Here is a 20,717-nt window from a genome sequence, read left to right on the forward strand (position 1 = left end):
AAATTAGTGGTGGGGTGGGATTTAAACCTTCTGGTGGTCTCACCCAGAGTCACTGCTATAACCTCTCTAGCTTGTACTGTCTCAGCAAATGTACAGATAACTTAGCTTCATTACATTAGTCAATCATTTTTTTTCACCTGTCAATCCTTAATAAGTGGAATAGGTTTGGGGAGCAGTAATTGTTGGGTTCTGGGGGTAGCTGTGGTTTTGATGGAGGATGTAGTAAAATACACAGCCTCTTTGTCACAGTGTAGGTCAAAAAGTAGTTCGTTTAAAGTCTGAAGTCATTCTTGGAGGTTATATTCTTCACCAAGATCTTGGTGTTAAATAAGCCGTATAGACTTAACAATATGTTATAAAAGTGAAGATACAACAGTATAAAGTTCTATCATGATGTAAATTCCTCAAAATTGTGGTCCAAGCTCTTTAAAATCTTCATAAATCACCATGCACATTCATTTAACAATATTTTATATATACATGCAATAATCCAGTGCTATACTACAGTATCACAAATTGGACCTAACATGAATTTATAGACTAGATTAAATATTACATATTTAATATACTGAAATTTTGTTTTCCCTGGCCTTAGAACTTAGGAAACAAGTTTGGGACAACTTCAATAGCTCAGGTTTCTTGAGAAAGTTCTCAGCTTCTTTGAACAGCTTCTTTTCTTCCAGACAAATTTCCCTGTAGCAAATAGGAGCCATCAGAATGATTCCCTTAGAGCTACCTCAAAGTAGAGTTTTATTGAGCTGGATCAGAGCAATAATTCAAGAAAAATGTACTGACTCTTATTATGTCTTAAGCACCATGCTAGGAATTTTATGCACATCATTTTGTTTAATTTTAATAGCAACTCCATAAGATATTATCCCCATTTAAGAGACTGAGGAACCACAGAAAGATCAGAGAAGTAAAATAAATTGGTGCTTCCAAGGCCACATCAATGATGGATCCAGGATTTGAACCCAGATATGATATGAAAGCCCATGTACTTTTAAACCCCTAGACTGCCTGCCCTTCAAGGAACTCCCAAGGTTGTCTTGGAGACTTGACTCTGTACAGATAGTTGCTTCAAGAGGAGGGAAAATGTAGGAAGATGTGGTGCTTAGGTTTCAAGTAGACATCTGTACTCAATGAAAAGGTAGAGCTATTGTATTCTATTTATCAAGTACAGGTATATCATGTTCGATGTATTTCTCCACTCCATACACTGTCCATGGTGATAAAGGTGTCTGTCTAGGAAGGGGGATTAGGAAATACCTGCTATGTTTGGGTCAAAGCCAAATCACAGGATTAACATCTGCCTCTTCTTTCTCCTACATCCAGTCTCTCTTTTGATGAGAAGAAGAATAAACCTCATTCTTGTTCAGATGTAGCGATCAAGGAAAAGACTTCTGTCTTATTGGCTTCAGATATGTTATCAGCACCTAAAGAATGGAAAGCTGCATTAAAGGAGGCTTCCCTTGGGAAGAGAGGTAATGAGATACAATGAAAGAGAGTGGGTATTTTTAAAATCATAGCAACCTAGGATCAAATCCTGGAATTGACACTTTTCAGTGGTGTGGCCTATGTCACTATTTTGAGCACCAGTTTCTTCTTCTGAGAAATGAAGGTGATTCAGATTACCTCCAGAGTTATCATACAGATAAAATGTAAGTAATGTAGGTAAATTTATCACACAAGTACACATAAAACGAACTGGGTGAGAAAAGAGTCTTTTTATCTCCTTTTTTTTTTGCCCAAGCTCCCATCCCCTCCTTTCCCTCTTCTCTTCCCTTTTCTTCTCTTTTCCTTATTTTTTTTCTGTGCTAAAGTTTTGCACAAGCTCTACAGTTATGTATATGTCTTTGGTTGCAGCAACCATATATAAAGGAGACACTGAATGTTTGCATTCATTTATATGCTGCTATAAGTATTTCATTCTCACAAGTTTTAGAGGGAAAAATTTGGCTGCTGGTGAATTGGTGAGAAAGAAGCAGTTATTTCTGAGGTTTAACTTTGACTCTGGCATCAGAGAGACAGTCTTTCACCACTGTTGCAACCCTATGCTTCCAAGAACTGCTGAGCTGAAGCACTTACCACGTGTGATGGATTAGCCAAGTGCAAGTATGAAGTGAGCAGAGCATCTAGAACAGCTCTACCCACTGCATTACAGATGCTAAAATGTATCATAATTATTATTTATTATGATTCTTATAGCTCAGGTTAAATCGTACAAAATTCCTTATATCATTTTATGATTCATACTGTCTTCATCAAAGAAAGTATATTATAAAACATAGCCAATTAGTAACAACAACAGTGGAAAAGAAACAGGGTCCTGCTATAGAACTTCCTCCTAAATATTTTCCCTTTAAGGAGATTTTGAGATACAGCTTTTCTGTGCTTAGATGCTAGATGAACAAATATTATATTGGAAACCCAAGGATGATGTAGATTACTGGGTATAGTTTAGAGCTGGATTTCATCAACAATTAGCTTGTCACTATCATCCTGTAAATGTCTTTCTGTACTAACCTCACTGCCCCAGGTTGTGTACCTCTAAGGTTGATGCTGGTAGGAAATCTCTCAGCTGGGTCAGGCCCTAAGGGGTGAGGGAGTTGGCCAAAGGACACATACCATATTGGCTCATCATATTGGCCTAACTCTCCTGATCCTGCATTTCTCAACAAAATCTCTTTTTTTACTTGTCTTTTGTATAACTCCAGTGGAATAATTTTATTGAATTGCTTGAAAGAGACTGCTTATGGGGCAAGTCTGGTCATTAGGATTCTCCATTGGATTATTAGGTTTCACAATCAATGTCATAAATTGCATATACCCTTTTCTTGGAGTAATGGTTCATTCCCAAGTCCTTTTCAGTTAATTGTCTTTACTTGCCTCTTTTAAGGTTTTTCTGTGTTTGTTTTGTTTTGTTTTGGCTCTTTTGGGGATAATTTCATGAAATATACTGAGTCAGCAATCCATTTCAGCAAAGCAGTAGGACAAATGAATGGATTTTTGGACTGCCTTGGGTGACGGAATAAGATATTTGGGAGAACACTGGAAAAGTGGGGAGGCTGGAAGGGGTGGATATGTGAAAATGTTCCATGGCTTTAGCCTCAACTCTACCCTCCTTTGTCACTTTGGTGAGCATTTTGACAATGAGAAATATTGATGACAAACTTAATCTTATTTGAAAATGAGAATCCTAACAGTGCTTGTCTCATAGGGATATTGCAAAAGCCAAAAGAAATAATGTGGGTAAGAGGTGTAATACTGTGCTTTTCATTGTGTGAAGGCTCAACAAATATCAGCTCTTCAGATATTACTATTACTCCACTTTTAAAATGCTATTGTTAAAATCATCCCAATTGGTGTTTCTAAATACTTTCTAATAACTAAGCTAATATGCTGTGAAGTTCTTCTAGGGTTAGAGCATTCTGGTGAAGCATATTAGACACTTTCCTGAGTCAATACTTCTTTTTATGACAAAAATTATATGCCTATTTGGAACGTATCTAACCCCAAAACAACCACCTGAGGGAGTGGGTGGAGACAGGAAACAACTTTTTAGACATTAATCCTAATTGGATAAATTTACAAAACAGCTCATTGCTACATCCGAAGGGTAGTTTTTATCTAAGTGGAATGACCAGAGAATGTAAGAAAATTTCTTCCTGTAAGAAAATGTAAGAGAATGTAAGAAAATTCCTGTAAGAGAATGTAAGAAAATTTCTTGGGCATTTACCCAAGAAATGCTGCCCTTCAGAACTGGGTCCCATAGGTGCTTTACTCACGAAGCTTCTTTGTCTCCTCCTTTTGGAGCTTTTCTTTCACACCGCTCCCCCATGTCACCCTCCAGTAACTGTCTGCTCTTTCATGAAGGGCCACATAGGGACTGACCCACAGACCAGCTGGAGCACATGGTCCAACATTTAATAGCAAGGCAAAATGCCAAAGCCTCAGGGCGCCTGAGTGGCTCAGTAGGTTGAGCGTCCAACCTCGGCTCAGGTCAAGATCTCATGGTTCATGGGTTCGAGCCCCACGTCGGGCTCTGGGCTGACAGCTCAGAGCCTGGAGCCTGCTTCAAAGTCTGTGTCTCCCCACCTCTCTGCCCCTGCCCTGCTTGCATTCTGTCTCTGTCTCTCTCTCAAAAATAAATCAAACATTAAAATTAAAAAAATGCCAAAGCCTCAAGCAGAGACAAAAGAGAAACATAGTTTCCTTCATGGGGAGCTAGAATGGCTCTAATTCAGATGAAGCCCCAGAGTGAGACAGATTTTAATTTCAGTATCAGTCAGTTCAGATGATACATTTGCTCATAAGCTTAGGCTGTATAATGTTATTAAATAATACGTATTTCACGGGATTGTAATGAAGACGAAGTGAAATAATATCTGTAAAGGACCTCACAGATTGGCCAGCATGTAGTAAACATTTAATAATCAGTTGCTCTTCCTGCTTTTCCCTCATAATACTTGGTTTCTGACCTCTTTGCAATCACAAAAGTCAGTCTTCCGCAGACTTCATGACAAAGACTTAGAGAAGAAAAATGGTCTGAACAATTTAGACAACTGTCTTTTCCCCTAAAACCAAGGGTGGCATGTTTGTTCTAAAATACCTAGATTGTCTGTACAGTAACACTTTGGTTTGTGAGCAGAATTTGTTCTGGGGACATGCTTGCAATCCAAAGCACTTGTATATCATAGCGAATTTCCCCATAAGAAATGATGGAAACTCAGGTGATTCCTTCACAACCCAAAAATATTCATATAAAAATGACCACTGTAATGTAATATAAAATAATAAAGAAAATACAAAATGTAAAGAAAAATAAGCAAATTAACCTGCACTTACCTTTGAAAACCTTCGTGGCTGGTGTGAGGGAGACAAGAGAGAAGAAGGTTATTACGTAGGACAACTTTCACTATCATTAACGGAATCACTGCCATCTATTGGCTCAATGGAATCTTTCTCTTTTCGTGCAACTTTAACAAGGAACCTATCCAATGACACTTGCTTTTGCCTCCTTTTGAGGATTTCACGGAAATGTGACATTGCATTGACAATCACCCACAATCCCTCAGTGGGAGAGAGAGAGAGAGAGAGAGAGAGAGAGAGAGAGAAGAACCATTGGCTCAGTTGTGATCATGTGACTGTCGGCGTCACATACTACTCGTATTGCAAGATATCACTCATTTATCAAGTTAAAATTTATTAGACATGTTTGTTCGTCTTGTGGAACACTCACAGAACAAGTTACTTGCAATCCAAGGTTTTACTGTATCACTTAATTTACTCAGGTGCTTGGTCAATCTACACTTCTCTTTCATGCAATTGGAAAACATTAAAAAAGTTGTACATACAGGGATGCCTGGGTGGCTCAGTCAGTTAAGCGTCTGGCTCCAGCTCAGGTCATGATCTCACAGTTCACGAGTTCGAGCCCCATGTCAGCCGTGTGCTGACAGCTCAGAGCCTGGAGCCTGCTTCAGATTCTGTGTCTCCCTGTCTCTCTGCCCCTCCCCACCTCGTGCTCTCTCTCTCTCTCTCTCAAAAATAAATAAAAATATTTTTTAAAAAGTTGTATGTACACACACACACACACATATGTAAGTTTACATGCTATACCTTCTGTAACCTTTTGCTCATCTGTTCTCTCCGACTTTATAAGCATGTGAGGTGGGTTTTATTTTTTATATTTTTTAATTTAATTTAATTTTTAAAAATTTTTTAACGTTTATTTATTTTTGAGACAGAGAGAGACAGAGCATGAACAGGGGAGGGGAAGAGAGAGAGGGAGACACAGAATCCAAAACAGGCTCGAGGCTCTGAGCTGTCAACACAGAGCCTGATGCGGGGCTCGAACTCATGGACTGCGAGATCGTGACCTGAGCCGAAGTCGGATGCTTAACCGACCGAGCCACCCAGGCACCCCTGTGAGGTGGGTTTTATGTTTCCTATTTTATAACTAAAGGAATAGGGGGCACAGGGAAGAAGCAACTTGACTCAGCCAAAGGCCTTGCAGCTGATTAGGGATAGAGCTGGGGTGTTCTGACCCCTTGGCAATTTTTCTTCCTCCATACTGCTCTGAAGACTGTGGAAGGGAACTGCACTTGAACTTGGCGCCAAAGGATTCCCAGCTGATAAGTAACCAAAGGAAACAGCGTGGCTGAAATCCAATTAAAAGTTAAAATCCCACTGGGCAATCTCTCCTTAACTGACGACAGGAATTGCTGTCACTGCCCTGTCTCGCCACTTTGCAAACAGCAGGGATGTTAGCAAGAGCTCACGGTGAACAGCGAATGCTTCCCAAGGGAGCAGTGATTGCTTTGGCTGGATTCTGCCGTGGCTTTTTTCTGGTGATGAAGAGGCTGTAGTCAGCCAATCAGGGGCGGTAACCATTTTCTAATAACCACCTCAGGCTTTTGGCACCAAATTCTCTGGCACTGTCTGGGGAAGCTCTTTATGCTACTTCATGCTACTTGTCAAGTCAAGCTGTTTGTCTCATTTTTCTGGGAAACTGGACGCTTCCCGTCAAATCGCTCACCTCAGTGGGATCCAGCCAGCAAAGTACTCCAAGAGGATGCTGATTGTCTGTGACATGTTTTCAAAAATGACCCCAGTTTGTATGGCTTTCCTATGGTCCCATGTTGTGTGAAATCAGGATGTGGTCCTGAGTTAATGACATCAGGAAGCACTCTGATGCTTGTATTGCCTTCTTGGTTTTCTTGAACCTCACATGGACTGGCTTCATCCTGTGCGGGAGTCCATAGCTCTGCACCTTCCCTCTCCACTTCCCGTGCAGGCCTTCCTCTGGTTTGTGGGCTGTTAGGCGTCCTCTTGTTCCTTCAAGGCTCACACTGAGCCACTGGTCAGAGTTTTTGTGGGTGGTTTCTGCTGCCTGCTTATCATCCAACCCCAGTCTCCGGTGTTCCTTCCCAGTTTTTAAGCCTGCAATAGCTCTTTCCCAGTTTGTCTATAGCTTGCCCTTTCAACTCTCCCTCCTGCCTTCATAGTAGGTAAGAAGGAGTTACCCTCCTTTTCCAAACCTTGATTTTGCAATACCGTCATTTTTGCCGAATTGTGTTTATAAGACTAATGTAAGTAGGTTAAACTTGGTATCGGTTTGATGACTTCGTCAAGATTCCTTGCCAGGTTGTGTGTGTGTGTGTGTGTGTGTGTGTGTGTATGTGTGTGAAAGAATCTGCCTAAAATCTTTGCTAATCTAGTTTTCTCCTAAATGCAGTTACTCATAATGCCTCCTAAAACAAATTCTCTACATTTGTCATTTGGCAGCCTCCTGCTGTCACTCTGGAGCATTAATAAGTCTGAAGATTAGTCTTCATAACAGAAGTATGAAAGTTCTGATGCAGGTAAATACCACTGAAGACTTGAAATTTCGAGGAAGTTTGGAGACTTTTGTGGAGACTCTTAAGATGCTCTCTGTCAGTTACCACAGTGAACTCTCTCCCCCTAGTGTATATTATGCTCACACTGAATCATTCCATGCGGGTACCATATATGTTTCTGATCTGGGTAGATAAGCCAGATTTATAGATTTAAAGGAGTCTGTATCAGCTGCTGCCGGGAAGTTTTTCTTTCTTTAAGAGCCCGTGAAACTTAATCCTTGACATTTCAGGAGCTGCAGTTTGTAATAAAATCAACTTTAGTCTAGACCATGGTTATATGGTCCTAATAACATGGTAGAAATAAAGGGCAAGCCCTTATTCTAATTTCTGACATCCCTACAAATTTATGTTGTATGTCTTTAATTGAAGGATTTATTGCCTTTCCCAATAAAAATAATAGCAAATTTTAACACTTTCCTCCAACCAAAAATAAAATTATAAGGCTTTATTACTTTTCCATTGCTCTTAAAGATTTCAAGGTTGTCTGGGGGCTTCCCGAGGGCATTTACTGTGGTCTGATTCAGTCATTACTTTATCCTCAGAGACTTAGATGGCATCCAGAGCATATGGAAAGTGCCCAATGAATGAAATGAATGAATGAGTGGAACCAGATAGAACCAGAGTCACCTTTTAGTGGCCTACCTGTATAATTTCCAGGTAATGTAGTATTTTAAAAGGGACAGTGATAACACATTTCTAAAAGGAGATGAAGGGCATATTTAACACTTTCCAAGAAGAAGGAATGCAGCTTCTATCACTTGATCTAGGTCTTTGATTACGGAGGCATTGAGAATTCCCTGTGGCTGAACATGGGCAAAACTTTTAAGGCGAGCTGAGGGCTCAGGCTGCCTGGTGGACATCAATACTCCCATGGAGCACTTTCCAAGAAGAAAAGTGTGGGCTTGCTGTCTTTTCATCAAAACTCCTAGAATTTGGCTGACTGCCTGGTTTATCCCAGGACATTAGTCAGCCCACAAATCCCACATTTGTTTATTCAGTCCAGAGCAAGTGAATACTGCCATTCTCCCATCTCCTTTGTTGGCAAATGCTTTGTTAACCTGAATTGAGCTCTGCAACACAAAATGAAGTGACTAATCTTTTGGGGGTTTCCCCCTCCCAGATTCTCTTATGAGCAACTAAATTGATAGGCCACAAAGCCCCATACTGTCGTTTTCCCTCATGCTGCCCTTTTATTCTGATGGTTCCACATTGTACTTAAGGAAACCAATACCTTCCAGAGTGTGGTTGAAGTGGCGCCACCATTAAGAAAAGGAGGTTACTGAACTTTTTAGTCTTGTGAGAAAATGTTAGCAAGCAAAGGGAGTTGAGTTTGATTATTTATGCTTACGCAGTCTACTACTGGGCATTGGCAATAAGTGTCACCTTGTACTCTCAGAAATTTTTCCAATTCTGAACACGTGAGTCTGAAAGCACAGGAGGTAGGAATCTTAACACAGACAACCAATTTGGATGACCACATAGTTCATATGTCGTGGGTCTGGAATAGAATTTAAAAAGGATGTATATCCTTAATCACTAGGCTATTTGTGTATCTTCAAAGATCTGTAAAGACCTGGAATTTTTAGCTAAAGTTTAAGGATCTGTGTTTCTGAATTGTCATTGACCACGAAAGAGCAGTTAGTTTGGAAGACAGTTGAGGTACAACCTAGTACACAAGAGAAGAGGGGATAAAGGAAATCATAATATTTAACATTCTTGCCGTAAACCCCAGCCATTTTTACAGCATGTTGTACATAGCAGCTGAGCAGATAATTCTCATTAATAGTTAGGCCTGTGGAAATTCTGTTTGGTTCATAAAGCTTTGATTCTATGTTTACCATTGATAACCTGTTTTTTTTCTCTCTCTCTTCTTCCTTCAACTCTTGACCAGAGCTACCTTCCAGAGGATTTCTTTCTACCACACTCTTCCTCCCCAGTGTGAGAGAATACAAGTACATGTTGATGTTTGAAGCAAGAACATTCAAGAACTTCTGCCTGACTTTTAACCCAAGGCTTGGATTAGTATAATCTTTCTAGTTTTTAGTGTGAGGCTCAGGGATCACAAAGGTTGCTTCATCCATGAGACTTTTGTGATTTGTTATTCTATTTTCAGACCTGAGATCTGGAAGAAACCGAAATGGGTTTTAAAATAGCCATTAGCTCAGGAGATACATAACCAAGGCCTGTGGCAAGAGCTTTGCTTTCATTACCCTGTTTTTCAGTCACATAGTCTGGAAAAAAAGAAAGATATTAAAAAAAAAGTTTGTTTCCCAAGAATGATCACTCCCACCATTTTCCTATAGAGGAACAGGAAAATGTGTAAATAATTCCTGGGCTTGAGTGCAAATGATGCATGTGCTGGAAAACAGAAATCTAAAGTCATAAAAGATTTTGTCCTTTGCAGATACTTCTCCAGATGTGAGTTAGGTATTTTTGGATTTGACTCATTGCAAATCTTCACTGCAATGAGTCACCTGGATGGCTCAGTTGGTTAAGCATCCAACTCTTGGTTTAGATTCAGGTCATGATCTCACAATTCATGGGATGGAGCCCTGTGAGGCCCATGATGAGGCTGCTTGGGATTATCTCTCTCCCTCTTTCTCTGGCCCTCCCACCCCCCGAATCTCTCTCTTAAAGTAAATAAATAAACTTAAAAAAAGGAAAATCTTCATTGAGCACCTTGTGCATACCAAACATTCTGCTATGTTATGAGGGTTTGGGGGCCTCCACTATAGTCCAACTGGGGTACAGGAAGGATGAAGAGAGACTACATGTAAATATAGCACAAGGCAAAATAAAATATGGTATACAACACGCTATGGGATATACTGGGGGAAGAAGTCCTATTTTATTAGTGGAGTCAAGATATGCATTACCAAGGTCATGGCATTCTTGCTGGGTCATGAGGATAGAATCTTGGCAGATGAGGAGGCATTCCAATGCAAGAGAATAATAAGAGCCAAAGTGCAGCTGTGAGAAAGTTGAAGGGAACTATGACTATTGCCAAGCAGGGTAGGGGCAGGGAAATGAGGGTGGCTGGGTTTATATAATGAGTACTGAGTCTCATGCACACAGTTGAGCGTGCCACCCTCCTTGAACCACTGTTTACTGCAGAACCATGGCTCTCCCCTGGCTCTTCACTAGTCTTACCACTGCTTCTCAGTCACCTTTCCTGGCTGTTCTTCCTCAGCCTGAGCTCTACATATTGAATGGCTTCAGCATCCCATTTTTAGCTCTCTTCTCCTAACTTGCTATCATTTAAATACTAAATATTTAACATCTACATGACAGTGGCCTCTAGATCCATAACTCTCCCTTGACCCATGCCCTGACCTCTAGGCTATATATCAAATTGTCTGCTGGACATCTCCACTGTGATAATTTGTAGGCCCGGATTAGAACTCTTGATTCTTAGCTTCCACCCAAACTCCTCTGCTTTGCTGCTGGAAATCCTCCTCTTCCACCAGTCTTTCCCATCTTAGTTAATGGGCTCGCCATCCACCTAGTTGCTTAGGGTCCCCTGAACTTGGAGTCACTCGACATATGGCCTTACCATTTAATAACACATATTGTGAGTTCACTTCTACCCCACCCCACACAAGTGGCTGTTGGTTTTTGTTATAAGCCTCATGGTGGTAAGATTTGCCTCCAAATGCACATGAATTGTTGAGACAAAAATAAATATTAAATTTAAAAAATTGGTTTTCTGGAGATCGTCTCTTGATTCCTTTCCAGAAATTAACTCCCAAGTTGTCCAGAAGAACCTTGTTTTCTTCAGTTTGCACGCACGTTGCAATCTGTTTTTCACATCTTCCAAAAGAGTTTTCACATTCCCTCGCCTTTCAGACCAAGCTGCTGTGGATTAGGTACACAAATACATGTCCTCGTGTATCTGTCATAATAGTGAAAATGACAGTAACGATAAAAATAATAGTATTCCTACTGCTAGTAGGACTCAACAGCATCTATTCAACCTTGCCATGCACTGTAATAAACACTGTATATTCACTGCTGGTTTAAACCTCACAGTGGCCCTCTGGGGTGGATACTGTCATTGCCTTCATTTTTGACCCGCTTAAGGTCACACAGATGGGAAGTGGCAGAGAACCAAGATGTGAACTTATTTCTGCTGGACTCCAAAGCCCATGTTTTTAACCGAAAGTAATTTAGAACACTGCACCACTGAACAAAAGTCGTGGCAGCTTCTAGTTCATAGAATATTTTGGCTGACCACACTCAAGAAGACATAAAGAATAGAGCCCTAGAAAGGTGGTGTAGTTTAATGAATCAATCCTATTTACCTACCTTCCATAGGACTCAAGGTGTATTCTTATGTAATTTTATCTGGGAGGGCTGCCCAAAAATTGCCGTTCATTTCATTTTCTCCCCTTCTCAGTCTCTCTGATGGTCACCTTCACTGACATCAGAAATATAAAGAGAGAAACCAGGGAGAAACATGAACTTAACAGGAAAACAAAAAGAATTATTAGAAAAAAATTCCCGGAGAGAACTATTCTTTGCAGCCCTTTCAAATATTTGTTTCTTTTTGGATTTGATAGTGAGAGTACCACACAAGCATGAATGAAAACAGAAAGATATTGAATCAGTCAAGATAAGCCAGGTTATGCTGTGGTAACAAGAACCTCAAAATCTCAGTAACACTTAAAAAACAAAGGATTATTCTCATTCATGACACATGCTCATCCATGGTCACATCAATGGCTTTTTTTATTCAGCATCAGTTTGTACCCCTATCTCTTCCTTCTGGTCATAGGCCCATTTTTTGGTCTTTCTGTAGAAACTACCCCAAGGAAAATCTGAACACAGAAGTTCTCTGAACTATTGGTTTTGTTTGAGGCTCTAAGTGCTTCCCTGCAAAGCTGATTACCCCCCAGTGCCTTCTTCACTTGGGATCTGGACCATCTTGTGGTTGAAATAGTCTAATATGTATTTCTTGGAGATATCTTTGGCTCTGAGAGTTCCCCCAAGTGAGACAGTATTCTCTAGTTTCAAGCAAGGGTTTTGGAAGCAGATGGGAGTCTGAGGTGGCTTTGTCATACTAATTGTGTGACATTGTGCAATGTCTTAACCTCTCTTCCAGCTCTAGTTTCCTTATTTGAACTAGGTTGTCGTTCATTATTTGAACAGGGGGAAGTAATTGGATTTGAGGGAAGGCAGGAGATAATATTAGTAGAAATTGTTGATGAATTGGGTGAGGCAGAGGGAGGAGGCAGGATGACTACCAGGTTTCTATCTCAGGCAACTGGGTGGTGATGCCTTTTATTCAGGAGGAGATAAGAGAAATGATGTGTGTGTGTGTGTGTGTGTGTGACAGAGAGAGAGAGAGAGAGAGAGAGAGAGAGAACCACACAGAGAGATGGACATACAGAGAAAGATGTCAAATGTCAATTTTGGACATGAGGATCTGAGGTGCTTTGTTGATAGGTATATAAGTGGAAATTTTGAGTTGAAGTTTTATTTTATTATTTAATTAAAAAAATTAAAAAATGTTTATTTATTTTTAAATTTTTTTATGTTTATTTCTGAGACAGAGAGACCCATGAGTGGGGGAGGGGCAGAGAGAGAGGGAGACACAGAATCCGAAGCAGGCTCCAGGCTCTGAGCTGCCAGCACAGAGCCCAATGTGGGGCTCAAACCCATGAACCGCGGGATCGTGACCTGAGCCGAAGTCAGACGCTTAACCGACTGAACCACCCAGGCGCCCCATGAAGTTTTAATGATATCTAGGACAGAGGTCTGGACTGATTAATAGAGACTTCAGAGTCCTTTGCATAAAAGAGATAATTGGAGCTATAGTAGTAGATGATATATACTTCTGAAAATGAGGAGACAAGAGAGCCTAGGGTGAGGGTTGAGAAATTTTCTCTTTAATAGCCTCATAAGGTAGAAGATTCTTCAAAGCTAGTTTGCTCTTACGATACCACAATTTTCCTCTTACATTTCTGTACATCCTTTTTCTATCAGTGAAGAAAACGATTATGTTGTTTGCTTAGAGTAGGGAGGCAGGCTCTGATAGGGGTCCTCAATAGAGATACTTAGGTTTAAAATAATGGCCAAGGAAAGTAGGAAGGACAGTTGATCAAGTGAAAGGATTGAGGAGATGTACTGAAGTTCTAAAATCAGATGCCATATGTTTGTCATGACAATAATCTGAGTAGTTATAACATTTTCTTCAGGAGTGTTCTGCTTTGAGGTACCAGGATGACATTGACCCTATGTTGGGAGTTGGCCTGATAAATTCAATACAGGGAGATACATGCATAGATTTGAGGACAATGGTGGTGAGTAGTTCATATGCCCAACTGTTTGTAGTTTCTTTAGAGGAAGGCTGAGAGACTGTGGGGGAAATTAAGACTCAGGAACTGAAGGACTCAGTGAGTTTGAGGACTAGGTGTGTGCAAGGGAGGATCCTGAAAGGCATCTGGGTCAGAGAATGCAATGTTTGCAGTTAAGATTTTGGGTGTGGAGCCATTCTTGGTGATGACAAAGTTCAGGATGTTTCCCTGGCAGCGTGGGGGAGTCTAAGCTGAGTGAAAGCGAGATGTGTTATTGTGTATTTGAGGTCAAGGAACAGTTGATTGAAGGTGTTGGGTGGATTGCCCGCAGAGATACTGAAGTTTTCTAGATGTGGGCAGCAGTGGGGTTGAGGAGGAAAGAGGAGTGTCCTGCCCTAAAGAATGTAACCAGAAGGTCAGCAGATGATAGAAACGTAGAATTGTACATGGTAGTATAATCAGATGGCATGGATACCAGAGTGGAACTCTGGTGGTTCTAAAGTAGATCAAAGAGCTCATAGCTTGTCACTCCTACCCTTAGTTCTATGGGAGGTGAAACACAGAGCATAATGTGGGGAGATGCTTTGCTTTTAAGTTTTTTTTTTTCCTTTTACATAAAGTAAGGAGATTCCCGAAGGCATAGTGGTTTGAAGAGAGAAGCCAGAGAGAGGAAGTACAGAAATTAAGGGGTTAAGAACAGGGGAGGTAAACTGGCCTTCTTCTGGCATAGGAGGATTATAGGAGTGGAAACCTTGATTGAAATTAATTGACCACAGATATTCCAAAGACGGAGTGAGTCATTTGGTGACAAAGATGTCTGAAGGTCTGAGGTGGGATCTGGCCCGGTCATGTGTGGGTGGGCTCGCTGTGTGGGAACTGGGGTCATGAAGGATGTGAGCATGGTCTGTCTCCTGTGTGCAGGGTGGAGGGATCAGGCCTCTTATCCCTGGGGTGGTCTCATGATGTGATGAGTGGCCACATGCAAGATAGTTTCACTTAACATCTCATCTCTAGCCTCATGATAAAGCCGAAAGGCGGCCACAGCGATCAGGATAATAAAATATCTGCCTTTCTTCCATCCCTGGAGCTGAGAAGATTCAGTGAAGTCATTTGTGGAAAAGCACTTTAAAAACTGTAATTGCTAGATGTGTGTTAAGTTTTATTGTTACCCACACCTTTGATGTATTTCTCTGTGTGCTCATCTGTGTATGTGTAACATATTCCCTAGGATAATAAGAGCTTCCCGTTGATAAAGCCAAGATTCTTTATTTATAGCGTTGGGCTGGCACCTGGGCTGATTCTCTTCGGTGATTATGTAGTCTTGATGTGGACTGGCATCTTTCCCTGGAGTTGGTCTCCCTCAGCAACTTCTCATGGCCAGAAGCTCCATCTCTGTATCTTTCTGTTACAAAGCCTGGATTCCCTTCTAGACCACCCACCAAGTTCCTTGCTCCAGGCTTAAGAACGCCTCCAGCTCCTGGCTCATTTGCAGAGCTGAGCTGACTGGCATGCCTTAAGCCAAGATTGCCAGGTTCCCCTGGATGAGTTGACAGAAGACATCCACAGGAAAGTGGTGCTAGACTCTGAGAATTGCAGTTTGAAACTGTCTAAAATCTTTCACGGAGACAGGCAGCTTTGATTCTAACCAAGAGAAAGGCATTCCTTTCTGAGTATTTCCTACCTCCCTTTGAAATTGAACTGAGACTGTACTCGAGTTTTTAGATGTTGGACATTCTTGGAAGGGGAAAGGCAGCTTCTGTGGTGGAATAGACTTTTTAAAGGGTAATTTCCAAGCAGGTTCATTAGCTTTGTTCTATCATCACTTTCCTACAGATGGTGATTTTGTTTTCCTTTCACGGCCTGGGACATGGAGACTGTTCTTCTGCAGAAACCACATGCCTTAGAGTAATGGGGTGCACCTATCTCTATCGTGCAGCGCGATACGACACGCTTGGTAAACGAGGAAGAAGTGCCCAGATTATTTTTAGTAAAATGTGATTTCGTCTCGAGAGAAGAAAACTCGGTTATATGTTCCCTTTTCTCTCTTAGCTTACAACATTATGTGATGTATGTATTCTATGCTGGGTGGGCTCATACCCCTGCCTCTTCATTCCGGAATAAGGGCCATTTTTGGCCTTCAGGTAGAAACTGCCTTGAAGAATCGCCTAGAGACAGAAGTTCTTTGAACTGTCACTGATTTTGTCTGAGGCTTTGAATCCTCCCCTGGAAGGCTGGTGACCTCCCAGTGCCTTCTTTCTCAGATTGCTCATGTTGACTTCTCTCCAGCAATTCTGATTTTATCCATTTGAATCTCCCCTGACTTCCTTTACAGCACCATCTGGGTGACAAAGAGTTGACATTTACTAGGTAAACATTAATGTGTTTAAAATTCTCGTTCAACTTACATTTTCTGCCTTGGTAATGCTGCTCTTCTGGCTTCTTGAGAATTTGCCAAACTCTATGCTTATCCTTTATCACGTCACTCCAAACTGCGTGGGGCATTCCCCTCAAAGCATAGGGATTTGGGAGGTGAGGATTTTTGTTAGAGTCTCCTTCTCTAGAATCAGCTTTGGAAGAAAAACCCCAGTTTCCAAGGATGCACAGAATTTTTGAATCCTCATTTTTTCTGTAAGTCAGGGAAAATTTAGCATGAGTGTTCCTTGTGGAATGGTACAGGCTGTTATGTTCAGACAGATCGTAGCATGGATTTTTCTTACTATAAACAGACAGATGTATAGTGCATCTTTTATTTAGGAGACTGGACTTAATCATTGCCATCTTCAGTACTTAGTGGTGTTGCCAAAATGGTGTGGTCAGAATGAGGGAGGGAATAAGTGAAGCTTCAGAGAAAACATGAGCTGCGTTGAGTCATGTAAGCAAGTATCTCAACTTTCTCACCTAACACAGCACCGAAGTGTGTTCCTGCGACCACAGAGTGCCGATTTAAAAAGAAACTGAAAAAGGGGCGCCTGGGTAGCTCAGTTGGTTATGTGTCTGATGCTTGGTTTCGGCTCCAGGTCACAATCTCACCGTTTGTGAGTTTGGGCCCACACCGGGCTCTGTGCTGACAGTGTGGAACCTGCTTGAGATTCTCTCTCTCCCGCGCTCTCTGCCCCTTCCCCACTCACTCTCTCTGTCTCTCTCTCTCTCTCAAAAATAAAGTTAAAAAATTTTAAAACAAAAATAAAAAGAAACTGAAAAGGATGAACACACACACAAGCAGCCATGTGTCTAGGAAGGATGTAGAGACGTGAGATACGAAGGCAGGCTAAAGCATCTCTGGCCACAGAGTTCTCCGTGCTGGCCACAGGAGTTCCATAATACTTATTGATGGGATTGTTTTTTGAAAGACTACAATGATCTACCGAGAAAGGAGCCTAAAATGTCTTATAAATCTTAAATAAGAAGAAACAGGCTTTAATGTTCCATATTCAGCTATAAAACACAAGTCCAAAAGCCGGCTGTATGTTGGGGTCCAGATGAAGAAGGTAAAAGGAGTCAGTGGAGATGGGCAAGTGTCCAGAATCTGTTTCTATTCTCCTTTTCTTCATTCTTCCCAAACTGAATCAGACTACTCCACAGTCCTGTTTTCCTGTTCACAGCTGTGAAGACAGTAGTGTCCCGGCCCTCATGGACCTTATAGTCATTCAAGGAAGGCAAACATTGAAGAAATAACTGTAGGTGTGAAAAGGGTCAGGGAAGGAAAAGTTCAGGATGCACGGGGGCGTAATTGAATTCAAGAGATCATGGGAGGTATTCCTGAGGAACTGTGAGCTGAAGGAAAAGAAAATTTGATTAGGTGACACTGGGGAATCAGGCAGGGAGTGGGAGAAGGATATTCTAGGCAGATACGACAGTATGCACAAACTTGGATTTGAGAAAGTATGGTTCATTCAAAGAATCTGAAAGGTGGAGTTTTAGAGCATAATTGTATGTTTTAGGTACAAAATGGGAGTCAGTAATGTTCTAGTTTGGAGGAACTAAAGTTCATTGATTCATTGATTGAATCATTAATGTTTATCAAATGATTGCTATGTTTCAGGCATTGCATGTGGCCCTGAGGATGTAAAGTTGAATAAGGATGTTCCTGCCTTTCAAATGCCAATAATCCTTGGAGAAGATATGCAAACATGTGAACACTATACAATATGATATGCATGCCCTTCAAGGTAAGTGAGAAGGTTTAAGTACAATCGAGTGGTCAGTTTCACTTGAGGGGAGGGCTGTAATCAGGGAAGATTTCCCAGGGAAAAGTTTGGTGCAGTGGGTATAAACATTTTTCAGAGAGATAAGGAAGAATCAAGGCATCTAAGACAGAGGGAAGACTGTGTACGAGGGCAGAGGGACCTGTGACGATAGAGTACAGGGAAGAAGCTACAGTCGGGCAGAACTAAAGCGTGGGGCACATGATAAAGTGCCTGTTATTTGTCATGGCAAATGGCAGTAGGAGCCTGAGTTTCCTCCAAACAGTTAACTTATTCTTATACCCTAAGATAGACATTAACAGAAGCTCACAGAACCAGAAATCAATGCACGTGTAAGTGACCTAAAAGGTATTTTGTCCAGTGTAGTTGTTGACTTTGCCTGACCCAAAGGACTTGAGTTGGGAGCACATAGGCCTAGAGTAGCTGACAGCCATCTTGTGACACACGGGGCCTGAAAGCAGAGCCAGTTTATAGGAACATAAGAGAGAGATGGGAGAAAATTAGATCCTGGTGACATTATTCAAGCCGCTGGATTAAGCCACACCTGAAACAGGTGCATTTCTAAATTCTTCAGTTACAAGAGATAAGTCAGTTTGCATTTTTTGCTGAAGTCAGTTTGATACATATATATATAATATATATGTATAAATGTACATATATATGTACATATAAATTATATGCATGTATATATTTTTGGTCATTTGCAACCTAATAGATATATTTGGCCTCTTAATTTACAGTTCAGGAGACTAATTTTCAGTATGCTAAAGTGACTCACTATCAAGTGGTTAGTCAAAAACTGAGACTAAAACTCAGGTCTCTTGACTCAGAGGCCAGATTTAGGAATATCCAGCATTTAAAAAGCATATGCTTGTGAAGGCCTAAATAAACATGTATCTAGAGATCTGTTTTGAGAGAACCACATATTTGAGAGTGTGACTGAGTTTAGTTTTAAAATGACATTTCCAAGTGACAACGTTGCAGAAAGTGCATCGCTTCATGGTCTACTTGCCACTAATCATCATTGTGACCTTCGGTGTATCTCTGGGCCTGTGTTGCTCATGGGATGTAATTATCTTTAATTCCTCTTCCATTTCTATGATTTGAAGAAGAAGTACACTCAATGTTCAATTACCCATGGTGAATCTTACATATTCCTACATACTCTGGGCTAATCTTCCTTCTGGATTATTTTTGATATTATTGGGTTCAATGCCACAAATATTTACTGAACACTGATCATGGGCTAGGGGTTGCAAAAGAGAGTAGTTATTTCTAGTCAGTATTACTTACATACTTTTGTATTCTCAGATGCAATTTGATATTGTTTGTAGCCCCAAACAGTCCAGGGAACGTGTGATCCCAAACAAGAGCAGGGTTAGAGAGAGGGCTTGGCTTGACTCTGTGCATCAGTAGGAGAAGTGAGGCTGTTGTCGGCACTCAGAGGGAGGCATAGAGCAGAGTCCTGAGGAACACAGGCAGGTTGGAAATACATTTCCGTCTGAAACAGAATTGGGGTTGAATCATAAGTCTTTAGAAGATCAGCACCATACTATCACTGTGGATACCTTTGGGTCCTCTAAAAAAATTTTTTTTAACGTTTATTTGTTATTGAGAGAGAGAGAGACAGACAGAGCATGAGCAGGGGAGGGGCAGAAAGAGAGGGAGACACAGAATCCAAAGCAGGCTCCAGGCTCTGAGCTGTCAGCCCAAAGCCGGACGTGGGGCTCAAACTCACAAACCGTGAGATCATGACCTGAGCCGAAGTCAGACGCTTAAGCGACTGAGCCACCCAGGAAACCCACCTCTGGGTCCTTTAAGAGTGGTTGTCTCCAAGTTTGGGAACAATTTACTAACAATTTTCTTTGTATGATATTATAAGCACTTAATTGGCTGATGAACTCTTTTGGATAATTTTTTTTTGTCATATAGCAATTAATGTGATCCACCCAAGTAATTTTTTAGCTTGTAGTCCGTTTCTTAGCCTGTCCACAAACAGTTCTGTCAGCTGCACAGTGACCCGGAGTTCTGCAGCCCCACCTGAGTCTGGGGAAGGGGCAAAGACACCGGCTGGGCAGCTTGCTGGAGCCAGGTGCTGTCTCCTCTCTAACCACGTTGGCCTGTGTGACCCTGCACACGTGATGTAAGTTCTTTAAGACTTAGTTTTGTCATCAGTAAAATGGGAATAATGGTATCTCTCTCAAGGGATTGCCCAGCACAGAGCCTAAATAAATGTTATTAGATAATAGTGTATGAGTGGGGTTTCGTTTGAACTGTGGTCAAGTGAATTATTAGGTTCCAAAGAAGGAAAATGACAGGCGCACAAGACAGCCTAACTTGTAAGGTCAATATACAGAATGAAGACAAACCACAGTTTGATAATTTCACTTGGCCAGAGGATAAAAGTCCCAGGTTGTCCCAGCTTAACTTACTACTGTGCTTTGTAACTCTACGAATGTTATTTAACCTCTCTAGATTTCTATATTTTCATAGCTAAATTGAACATAATATTGCAATCCTATTTTATAGAAACTAAAAGGAGATAGTGAATATTAAAATCTTTGTGATAGAAAACATGAATGTGAAAGTTCATGTTAATATGGTACAATTAACCTTAAAAATTAATATGGTTATATACCTTTCCTTTTTTTTTTTTTAAATTTTTTTTAACGTTTATTTATTTTTGAGACAGAGAGAGACAGAGCATGAATGGGGGAGGGTCAGAGAGAGGGAGTCACAGAATCCGAAACAGGATCCAGGCTCTGAGCTGTCAACACAGAGCCCGACGCGGGGCTCGAACTCACGGACCACGAGAT

General features: G+C 41.1%; 1 long non-coding RNA gene across 2 annotated transcripts in view; it reads left to right on the forward strand.

The window, feature by feature from the left end:
- The window catches only part of LOC125915551 (uncharacterized), a 97,044-nt gene that overhangs the window by 22,293 nt on the left and 54,034 nt on the right, over positions 1–20,717 (forward strand). For both annotated transcript variants that reach the window (XR_007455712.1, XR_007455696.1), the window contains exons 4-5: positions 17,739–17,865; positions 19,874–20,044. This is a non-coding gene — a long non-coding RNA (uncharacterized LOC125915551). The remainder of the gene's footprint in view (positions 1–17,738; positions 17,866–19,873; positions 20,045–20,717) is intronic.

This window comes from Panthera uncia, chromosome D4, assembly GCF_023721935.1.
Source record: "Panthera uncia isolate 11264 chromosome D4, Puncia_PCG_1.0, whole genome shotgun sequence".
Taxonomy (NCBI): domain Eukaryota; kingdom Metazoa; phylum Chordata; class Mammalia; order Carnivora; family Felidae; genus Panthera; species Panthera uncia.